Genomic DNA, 10,900 nt, shown 5'->3' with positions numbered 1-10,900 from the left:
ATTCAATTCATAAAGATAATTTAATTTACAAAATGATATTAATCTCATCATTAAGATAATTTAATTTACAAAATGAGATTAATCTCATCATGATTATTCAACTCATCACATCACCAAATATATTACCAAATGAAATTAATCTCATCACTGTTATTCAACACATTAAGATAATTCACTAATTATCAAATATATTATCTTAATTACCAAATATATTAACTGAAAATGGCTTGTCTTATATATATTCACAGAAAATGACTTTTCCAATTTGGATAAGGACAAAGTCATGGAATTATAAACTCTGATTACAAATTACAAAGATCACAATATCTCAGTTTAACATGGAGAATCAGATGTGATTGGCCAAATTGGAGAAATTTTTTTATCTTTACCCTTTTCACAGTCATGTTCAAATGTTGATTATGACAATGACAAACATATTGACACAGAGACACAAGTATACATACAGGATATTGAAAAACTTATATGTATTATCCTTTAGAACTCATTAAACATACATGTGACAGGAAACTGTTCACTCAGTAAATGTACACAGCCATGTGCCAAGTGCCAACTGTATATAGATATGAAATTACAACCTATGGTTAACAATGAAGAACGCTCAATAACAATAATGAAGAACACTGCAGAACAGGATTGTTGCTGAATCAAATATGGTTGGTTGGATCTTCCTTGGTGATGGCGTAGATGGCGTATATAATTCCCGGTATGAACCCCAATATCGTGAGCAGCAGACATATCCAGAACTCAGCCTGTCACACAAAACAGTAAAACCCTCGAAATTATCAGCTACCAGTATCTTAAATTAATGAGATCAACACATTTACACAGACCCAGCTTCACAGAATTAGCAATACTGGACAAACAAAAGAAAAAGGAAAACAGAGGAATGAGTGTTAGATCAATGAGAAGATGCTCACATGGCAGCCGTATTTGAAAAAAACTCCCAGAGGAGGCAGAAGTATGGCCAACAAGATGTCCACGCAGTTTGCAGTGCCCCCCTTCATTATGACTGAAATAATGACAACTTTTTCAGAAAAGTGAAGAGAGACCCAGAGACCCAAGACAGAGAAGCAAAGAGAGTGAGTGTATGAAGTGAGCCAAAAAAGCAATCAAGAAGCTCAAGATCAAGATCCCGGATAATGATAAGAATCTCTGCCTTTCGAAGTAGTTATAGATGTAAAAACGAGTTGGATCCGCGTGCAACCGCCCAAGAACCAGCGCAAGAAACTTCATTAACACGGCACGCGTTTGAATCATGGAGACTTTTGGCTTACTTGATGACACGTAGATAGCAAACAATTAAATGCCAATCCCAAGCAAAATGTTTCATGACTAACAAATCCACGTCATCATCAATCCGATCGGTAGACAACGACCTAGAAGTTGCTGTCATTTTTATATCATGTGAGAATGGGATGTCAAAGTCGGTTAAGGGATGGGAAGAGCGGGATGAGTTTGTGTTAGTAAAAGGTTATGATTCAATTAAGAGATTAGTGTACTGTGGTAATAAATTTTTTATAGGTGTATAATGGTTTGGAAAGTCAAAAGTGATTAGAATTTGGTAAAAAAATAAAAATTTAGGAGTAGTAGTGTTTGAATCATGTTTTTAATGGTGGAAATAGATTCAACACCATCAAAAACCTCTTGGAGACCTAAAATCTTGAAGTTTGACAATTGTAACCTGGATTTACAAAAATTCCTCATGGATTTTATTAAAATCTTGTCAGAATTTCAATGATTTTCAAGGTAAAGTTGCAGGTTGGTTAGACTACGAACTTTTTATAGTGTAAAAAATTATACATTATAGAAATTGATTAAACTATAATTTATCTTTTAAATTTTATATATATATATAACAAGTTTTTTAGTTATGGTAATTTATTTCCACTTTATCATAGATATTTCTAATTTATAAATAGGCTTTATTACAATAGTATGGGTTAATATTAGAGTTTATCAATACTATATGCCTAAAAAACCATAACTCATTTCATACAATACTTGTCCATATGATATATTTTTTTTTTGGATGAGGGGTATTTTCCAGCTCTATATGGCAGAGATGTTGTAATGTCCTTGACTTAATCAAATAACATAAAATACAAATAAAATAATATGATATATATATATATATTTTTGGGGATGAGGGGAGTTTTCCAGCTCTATAATGTAGAGATGTTGTAATGCCCAGTTAAATATTTTGACTTAATCACTAAACATAAAAATAATAATAAATAATAAAATAAATAATACTTATAATTATTAGTAAAACATTTTGACTCAATAAAATTACACAAAAACAAAAATAATAATTGAAAAATTAATAATAATAATTATATTTATAATTTATAATTATAATTAGCCAATATAAATAATTACATTAGCTTAGATTTATTTTAAGCTTCAAAGATCAAATCTCTTCGGGTGGAAATCTTTTTTAGAGTGAAAAGAGATTCAATCTTTATCATGCTTGGTAAATCCAAAGTTAAAAGGGATCTAGGTTGGATTTTAATTAAATTCATTAATTAAAAGGTCAAAAGAATAAAATTATTTCTGAAATAAATCTCAAGTTTTGTATTTGTGACCACTCCTAAACATATTTGAGAATGTTCCATGGAAGTTAAATCCTTAGCATTCACATACTGATTATTGATCATTAAAACAAAATTTTTGAAAACCCTATTCCAAAATGAACATATGTATTGACATACTTATCACCAAACCAAACAAAATTAGGAAGAGAAAATGGAATAGTTTTATTTTAAACACAATTCTATATAATTTATTGATTTGATTTTATAAAAGGATTTAAGAATACACAGCAAATTTAAATAGTGGGGAATGTAATTATCACAAGGCAATCAGTTAATTATAATGGTCATAGTAAGAGTTTTTTTAAATACAAGTCTATATAATTTATTGGTTGGATAGGTTTTATAAAAAGAATATAAAGCAAATTAAAATAGTTCTAATAATTAGCAAAGTGATGTAAACCAGCCTAGATCCATTTAACTTTGGATCTATTTTGCACTTAGAGGGATCAAATCCCACGAGGTGCAAACCTTCCTTTTGTAGTGTGTAATTTGACGAAAGGTTTGCACCTTGAGGGATTTGATCCCTCTAGGTGCATGATAGATCCAAAGTTAGATGGATCTATGTTCGTTCCAATTGAGGGCAACAATGACACATTTTTAGATTATCATTATTATGTATATGTTTGAGATAAACTTCATACTTTGAAATTTACATTATGTTTTCTTTGTTTGATATCATTCTCTTCTTTAATTTTGTTTTTGTTGCTTGCCTTGAATGGTTTGTATGTCTGCACTTGGATGCTTTGAGTGGTTTGTGTGTTTATGTGTTTGGATTTGGATGGTAATGTTTGTGAATGTTACAATTGTTGTGTTATATTTCTATATGTGTATGTAATTGTATGTTAGTAATTAGTTGGTGATGAAGAAGGGAGACAATCTTGTCAATAGTTTGCAAGAGGATTGATATTGCACATATATTTCATTTAATTTTAGGTATCACAACTTTTGAAAATTAATAATTCTTAATAGTGTCCCTCTAGGTATTACTAAATATATTTTGAAGAGTAGTTTTAATAATTTATTGCATCAAGATTACTCTTGAAATCATTTGTTTCATTGCTAATGTTTGAAATAATTTATTTCCTTAAAAATATTTTGATGATTTTTTTTTTTTTTTTTATCTATAGTTTGTTTTGCAAAAGTCAAGAAATAATGTAATTTTGATGTTTTTTTAATGAGTGGTCAGATTTACAAAATCTTTACATTATTTGTTAGTTTTTCCATCTTTTCATATCGATTATATGAAAATGATAGTTGATATTGTAAACCATTCAATTCTTTAACTCGAACTATTGTAATAAACATCATACCTTGTCTCTCTTGCTCTCCAATATTAATAGGTTGAATTACTATAACACAAAAATCAATGAAAATTGTCAATCATTTTTTTTGTGCTTACACTAAAATAGATGCACATTGTTAACCCAATCACTTTAATTTAATGTACCATCATACATTGAGTTAGATCGAATCAGAAATCATCATCTACACTCAAATCAATGCATCTAATGCACACAATTAAATAAGATTAGAAAACATATACACTGAAATCAATGATTCTGATGCAAACAATCAAATAAGATTAGAAATCAACATCTATGCTAAAATCAATGCATCTAGTTCAAGTAATCAAATAAGATTAGAAACCAACATCTACACTAAAATCAATGCATTTAGTGCAAGCAATCAAATACGATTAGAAATCAACATTTACACTAAAATCAATGCATCTAGTGCAAGCAATCAAATAGGATTAGAAATCACCATCTACACTAGAATCAATGCATCTAGTGAAAACAATCAAATAGGATTAGAAATCACAATCTACAACGAAATCAATGCATCTAGTGCAAGCAATCAAATAGAATTTGAAATCACCATTTACATTGAAATCAATGCATATAGTGCAAGAAATCAAATAGAATTAGAAATCCACATCTACACTGAAATCAATGTATTTAGTGCAAGCAATGAAATAGATTTAGAAAACATCTACACTGTAATCAATGCATCTAGTGTAAGTAATCAAATAGGATTAGAAATCAACATCTACACTAAAATCAATGCATCTAGTGAAAACAACCAAAAATCATTAGAAATCAACATCTACACTCAAATTAATACATCTATTGCAACCAATAAAATAGGATTAGAAATCACCATCTGCCACGAATTCAATGCATTTAGTGCAAGAATTATCCTTCCATATTTCCCCACTCCTTCTATATCTATATCTCCCTTCATCTATCCTTATTTGTCTCTCTATCTCACCCAAGACATACACGCTCTCTCTCCATCCCTTCCTTTTCACTCCCCCCCTCTCTCTCTCACTCCACTTTTCTATTTGTATGTCTTTTTTCTTCCCTCCCTCTCTCCCCTTATAAATCCATCTCTTTGTCCTCCCTCTCTCCTCCTCTCTCTCAAGTCGTCTCTCTTTCTCTCTCTCTCTACCCTCCAACCATGTCACTATCTCCCTCCCTCTCTCCTCCTCTCTCTCAAGTCGTCTCTCTCTCTCTCTCTCTCTCTCTATTTGCCCTCCAATCATGTCACTATCTCCCTCCCTCTCTCATTATATCTCTTCTCCTCTCTCTCCCCTCCATCCATGTGTTTCCCTCTCTCTCTCTTACCCTTCTCTCCCTCTCTCACCCCTCTCCTTCTCTCTCTCTTCATTCCTCCTCTCACACGTCCTTCAGTTTATCTCCTTCAATGCAAGCAATCAAATAGGATTAGAAATCACCATCTACACTGAAATCAATGCATATAGTGCAAGAATTATTCTTCCCTCTCTCCCCCTTCCATTTATATATATATATATATATATATATATATATATATATATATATATATATATATATATATATATATCTCACTCCGTATCTTCTTCTTTTCCTCTCTATGTCACTCCCCCTCCCTCCCAAACACACATGCTTTCTCCTTCCATATCTATCTATCTCTCCCTCTCTCCCTCTCTCTCTTCTTCCCTCTCTTCACCTTCCATGTATATATCTCTCTCTCTCTATCTCTCTTTGGTTTGTCTATATCACCCCCAAAACATACACACTCTTTCTCCATATGTATCTATCTCTTCCTCCCTCTTCTTCTCCCTCTCTCTCTTTCTTCCCCTTATCTCCCTCTCTCCCCCTTCTATCTCTCTTCCCTCTTTCTCTCCTCTCTCCCTCTCTCTCCATATCCCTTATCACTCCCTCTCTTTCACTCCACCTTTCTCTCTCTATGTCTTTCTTCTTACCTCCCTCTTTCTCTCCCTTCATCTCCTTCTCTCTCCCACATCCAAGATCTCTTCCTTCCTCTCTCTCCCTTTCTCTCTTGCCTCCCTCTGTCTCTCCCCCCTTATCTCTATGTCTTTCTCTCTCTCTCTCTCTCTCTCTCTCCTCCCTCCAACTTTGTCACTATCTCTCCTTCTATATCTCTCTATCTCACCCCCAAACATATATACTTAGTCTCCATCTCTCCCTTGTCACTCCCTCTCTCTCTATCTCTCCACTTTTCTCTCTCTATGTGATTCTTCTTCCCTCACTCTCTTTCCTTCCAAATCCATTTCTCTATCCCTCCCTCTCTCCTCCTGTATTTCAAGTCCTCTATCATCCTTCTTCTCTCTCCCTCTCTCTCCCTTCCCCTCAATCCCTCTATCTCTCCACCTGTATCACTCTGTCTTTGTTCTTCCCTCCCATATATATCTAGAGTTAATATATATCATGATATATTAATATATATTATAATATAACAAATTTAATGTTACAATACAATTATCTTATGTGTCTAATAGTTATTTTATCATATACGTTGAATTTGAATAACTATACAAAACATTTAAAATAATTATTTTATTTTTAGATTTTTTAGATTTTATTTTGCTCGACATGCGCAAAATTTCAACTTTGATGATGGACGAACATGCTTACATATCATACTGGGTTGTAGAATGTGCCTCTCTGCACAATTAAATGATTAATAAACACGTATAGACATTAATAATATACATCAAAACACTATGATACATCTCTTGTTGCTAAAATTTATAAAATTATAAAAGCTAACTAAATTATATATATATATATATATATATTCTGAGATTCTTCATCATGGATATTTTTTTCCACTTTACTGTGAAGATTCTTAATCTGTAAATATATATATATTTTTTTTTCCCATAAGGAAAAAGTCGTAATTTCTATTAAAAGGGAGAAATTACATTTTGTAGATGCATATCGCATATTCATATGTGGCCTTTGGCCAGTCCAAGTTCACAAAAATAACCTGAGTGATCTGGATCTCCTCGTAGGGAGTCTAACTGTTATAGATACAAAATTTAAATACCAAAAGCTTGCTCTATGCAGAGAGCACTGTAATAATCATCATGAACTGTACAAAAAACATATAAAAAAAGGATGCCATTTCCCAAGTCTGATATTATGGATGGGTCGGTGACCCATTCCTGTTAAGATCTATATAAGGCCTGTGATAATATTGATGGAATGTTCCATCAATCTTTTCCTGTATCAGCCATTGGTCTAGATGGCTATGCGCTGCTTCTTTTGACAGTTGGTCTGCTTCTGCATTCTGTTCCCTGTAGATATGACGACAGTCAAAAGATTCAAATGAAGTGATCAGTCTTTTGGCTTCGTCAAGTATATTTCTCAAAGAGTAAGTAAAACAATGTGATGCAGAGTTTATCCAATTGCAAACAATCTGGGAGTCACCAAATAATTGGAGGTGTCTGCAATGTTTTTGTATTGCAAAATATATGATATGTTTGGCTGTGCTAAGTTCAGAAAAATTATTGGTGCCATTTGGAAGTTTAATCTGGATCCTAAAGCAGTGAGATTCATTCAAATATAAGACAGCACCCCCGCCACATCCTGTGTCCTGTGCAGAGCCATCAAAGAAGGCCCATGGCTTGGACTTATCAATGGTGAGAGGAGTAATAGAGCGGGCAGGTATATTTCTATCAGTCACAGGAAGGAGATTGTAGTCAGCAATAGTATGGCTCAGGATGGTTGGCCAGTTAGGGGGTCTGTTATTAAAGATGATATGATTCCGGGCTATCCAAATAGCCCAACAAACAAGCAGGGGTAAGTTTATGAGTTTGCCAGAGTGATCTCTGATCCAATTGCTCCAAGCATCCTTGATGTTTGTCCCATTCCATTCCTTGAGATCGGGTATATGAGTTGATATACTGTGCCAGAGAGATCTAATGACAGTGCAATGGATGAATAGATGATCAGTGCTCTCCTCTTCACAACAACAGAGGTGGCATCTGAATGGGCCGTGGAAGGATCTTTTCAAGAGGTTTTTACCAGTGGGGATTTTGTCAAAAATGATGTTCCACATGAGTAAACGACATCGAGGTGCAGCCTGTAGTTTCCAAAGTATATTCCAGTGAGATAGGATGTCCGGTGGTTTATATAGTTCCATTAGCTTTAGATATCCCTCTTTCGGAGTATAATGTCCATGTTTAGCAATGGCCCATATGAGCTCATCAGGTCCTTTTGACAGTCTGATATTAGCTTGTGTGAGGGCCTCAGTAAAATTGTTCCATTCTGTCTGCCACTGATCCGGGATGCCCAAGGTTGCCGATGAGTACCAGGCCTGTTGTAGAAAGACAGAGTTTGCATTGTCACCGATATGATTAATATGAGTTATGCCCCTGTTGTGTAGGTGTCTGATAAGGCCATCCGAGAGTCTGTGCAGGTTGCCGCATCCTACCCAGGGATCTATACCAATCCTTACATCCTGCCCACTCTTAATGCGCCAGGTAATGCCTTCCCTTAGGAGCGGAAGGGAGAGTAAAACTGCCTTCCATATATTAGAGATATTGAGTCCTGGGTTGTGTTGCTGTCGGAACCAATCCATGAGATGGGAGGGTCTGATATATTTTGCTTGTGCTACACGTGACCAGAGGCTGTCGGTAGTCAGGAGCTGCCAGCCAAGTTTAGCAGCTAGGGCTTTAGCAAACAGATCTAGTCTCTTGATACCCCATCCACCCCATCTTTTAGGCCTGGCAATGGTGTCCCATTTTACCCAGGCAAAAACTCTCCCAGGCTGTTGTCCATTCCATAAGAATCTGGTGCAAATGCTCTGTAATCTGTTTAAGACTCCTCGAGGAATCCAAGCCAGTGTCATCCAGTATACAGGCGTGGCTTCGATGACAGCTTTGATAAGTATAAGGCGACCTGCTCTTGAGAGATATTTATGATACCAGATATGGAGTCTTTTCTCCACCTTGGCAAGGAGCCAAGTCCAATCTGCTATTTTGTAGCCGAGAGGTTTCAGCCTGTACCCCAAGTACTTGATGCCGTCAGTAAGCATGGATGAGGCGAAAGGGAACCGCTGGGATGCATATGTAGATTCATGGCGAGAGCAGCCAACTGTCGTAATAGTAGATTTACTGTCATTTATCATCATCCCAGTAGCTAGTTGAAATAGTAGAAAGATATTATGTAGTGTTGTGATATCACCCAGCCCTCCATTGAGGAATATAAGAATGTCATCCACAAACAGTAAGTGCGTAAGGAAAAAATTATCAGATATGCAGATACCAGAGAGTTGATGCCTGTCTTTAGCTGATATGATAAGTCTGCTCAGACCTTCCATTACCAGCAGGAATAGGAGAGGGGAGAGGGGGCAGCCCTGTCTGAGCCCTCTTTCCGATGTGAAGAAGGGAGTGGCCTCCCCGTTTAGAAGAACGCTGTAAGCAACCTCGGTAATACAAGACATGACCCATTTAATGAAAGCGAAGGGAAAGCCGAGGTGAGTCATGAGTAACCTGATGTATAACCAGTTTACTCTATCAAAGGCTTTTGAGAGGTCGAATTTGAGGATCATGCCTTTTTTCTTTTTAATGTGTAGGGTATGAAGGAGTTCCTGAGCAGTGGCTATGGCTTCATGAATCTAGCGATGGTCAAGGAAGACAAATTGTTCAGATGAGATGTGGCAAGATAATATAGGCTTTAGTGGATTGGCAATAATCTTTGCAATGATCTTGTAGAGACAATTGCAGAGAGAGATAGGTCTGAAATCATTGAAAGATGCAGGGTGATCAGCTTTGGGGATAAGGGCGATGAAGGTGGATTTGATGGCCATGGAGACCCTGCCCGATAGTCTGCAAAGTTCAATGATTTTCAAAAGATCATCTGCCAGTATGTAGAAGAAGGCAATGTAGAATTCAATGGTCCAACCATCGGGGCCTGGACTTTTATCCTTCTTGAACCATTTGATGGTTGCTTCCAGCTCGGCCATAGTCACCTCCTTAGTGAGATCATCGTGTTCCTCCGGATCAACGAATCTGGGGAATTTCTCAGCCACTCTCATAATTTCAAGAATGTTTGATTCACGGGGAGCTTTATAAATGTTCCTGAAGTGATCAGTTGCTAGCTTAGATAGGTGCCTCTGAGAAGTAACCATATGATCCTGTTCATCCTTTAGTTCCCATATAGTGTTAATAGCCTTTCTCCCATTGGCGAATCTGTGATAGAAACGAGTGTTGGCATCCCCTTCGGCGAGCCATATGGCTCGGCTACGCAGCCTCCAGCTTTCCTCTCTGTCCTTCAGGATCTGGGTTCGCTTTTCTATAAGAGACATGTATAGGTTTTTTCTTTCCTGTGTGGGAAAGATGCCACCATCCTCATCTTCATGTGAAGCAATGAAGTCTTCAGCCTCCCTCAAGGATTGATCATCACGTAATCTCTTTTGGTGTGCCCAAGTCTTAGAGATCCTTTTGAGCTCCGATAATTTCCTGATGAAGCCCTCAGTGAAATGTTCCTCCTCATTGATAGGGTGACTCTGCCAGTAATTGGTGACCATCTGAATGTAGGATGGGTCTTTTAACCAGGAGGAGTTGAATTTGAAGGGGCTCTTAATTTTGTTATGAATATCAGAGAATTCCAAATATATTGGTCTGTGGTCGGATATGCCACCAGAGCCCACCCATTGCCTTATACGAGCAATCCTGTTATGGAGGGACTCTTTAATAAGAAATCTATCGAGCCTCCTGGCAAGACTCTGATCACCACTTCTATTGTTTGACCATGTGTGTTGTAATTTTGTCATGGGGGTGTCGATCCAGTGGTGTTCATCCAGAAGGTTAGATATAGTATCCGAGAAAGGATCAATCCTGGCTGCATGCCCCCATGATTCACAGAAACCCATAGTGAAGTTCAAGTCCCCTCCCAAGATAATGTTATCCTGTTGAAAGAGTATAGAGTTCAAGAGAGATTGCCAATAGGCAGCCCTGTCAGAGCAAGGGCCATATACATTGATGAGTCTGA

At 36.3% G+C, this 10,900-nt stretch overlaps 1 long non-coding RNA gene across 1 annotated transcript; it reads right to left on the bottom strand.

Annotated features, from left to right (window-relative positions):
• Positions 1-468: 468 nt before the first annotated feature.
• LOC149189924 (uncharacterized) lies at positions 469-1,274 on the bottom strand. Its single transcript, XR_016255949.1, has 2 exons — positions 939-1,274; positions 469-770 (listed from the first exon to the last, which is right to left on the bottom strand). It is a non-coding gene; the product is annotated as an uncharacterized LOC149189924 (long non-coding RNA).
• Between the last annotated feature and the right edge of the window lie 9,626 nt (positions 1,275-10,900).

This window comes from Pinus tabuliformis, chromosome 3_1 (assembly GCF_031772625.1).
Source record: "Pinus tabuliformis cultivar Carrire ecotype Pingquan chromosome 3_1, CPIR1, whole genome shotgun sequence".
In the NCBI taxonomy this organism is placed as follows: domain Eukaryota; kingdom Viridiplantae; phylum Streptophyta; class Pinopsida; order Pinales; family Pinaceae; genus Pinus; species Pinus tabuliformis.
This window is presented reverse-complemented; position numbering and strand designations above follow the sequence as displayed.